The 785-nt window shown below is 52.9% G+C and overlaps 1 protein-coding gene across 3 annotated transcripts in view; it reads right to left on the bottom strand.

Annotated features, from left to right (window-relative positions):
* The window catches only part of LOC109303933 (estradiol 17-beta-dehydrogenase 11-like), a 22,333-nt gene that overhangs the window by 15,904 nt on the left and 5,644 nt on the right, over positions 1–785 (bottom strand). The window lies entirely within an intron of this gene.

Raw genomic sequence — 785 nt, 5'->3', positions numbered from 1 at the left:
CACCCACCCGCAACCCCCACCTCCCTTCACAAACACCCCCACAAACCCCACACACACCCTTTCACAACCCCCTCACATGCAAACCCTACACCCCCCACCCCTTCAACCACACCCCCCACACAATATTTCATAGACATCAGGGCTTGAAGGGACCTCGGAAGATCATCGGGTCCAGCCCCCTGTCCCAGCTAGGGTCATAGAATCATAGAAGTGGGGTTGGAAGGGACCTTGTAGAGCTTCAAGTCCGACCCCCCTGCCTGGGTGGGAGAAAAAAAACCAAAAACCAAAAACTGGACTCAAATGAGTCCAGCCAGGTAGGCATCAAGCCTCTTCTTAAAGACCCCCAGGGTAGGAGCTAGCACCACTTCCCTTGGAAGCTGGTTCCAGTTCCTAGCCGCCCTAACTGTGGAGTAGTTCTTGTGGATGTCTAATCTAAACCTACTCTCCAATAATTTGTGTCCATTGTTCCTTGTCATGCCAGGGGGTGCTAGGGGAAACAGTGTCTCCCCCAAACCCTTCTGGTCCCCCCTAGTGAGTTTATAGACAGTCACCAGGTCCCCCCTCAGCGTTCTCTTGTGAAGGCTGAACAGGTTTAGGTCCCGCAGTCTTATAGTTATACTTAGTCCCACAGGGTCAAAGGATCCCAGCAAGATCAGCGTCCAGACATTTCTCAAGAGTCCAGAGTAGGTGCTTGCACCACCCCTGGAGGCAGTCTATTCCAGGGCTTGGGGACTCAGACAGTGAAGAAGTTTTTCCTTATGTCCAGCCTAGAACGGTCTTGGAGG

Source organism: Gavialis gangeticus, unplaced genomic scaffold (assembly GCF_001723915.1).
Source record: "Gavialis gangeticus isolate Ggan-Ray unplaced genomic scaffold, GavGan_comp1, whole genome shotgun sequence".
In the NCBI taxonomy this organism is placed as follows: Eukaryota; Metazoa; Chordata; order Crocodylia; family Gavialidae; genus Gavialis; species Gavialis gangeticus.
This window is presented reverse-complemented; position numbering and strand designations above follow the sequence as displayed.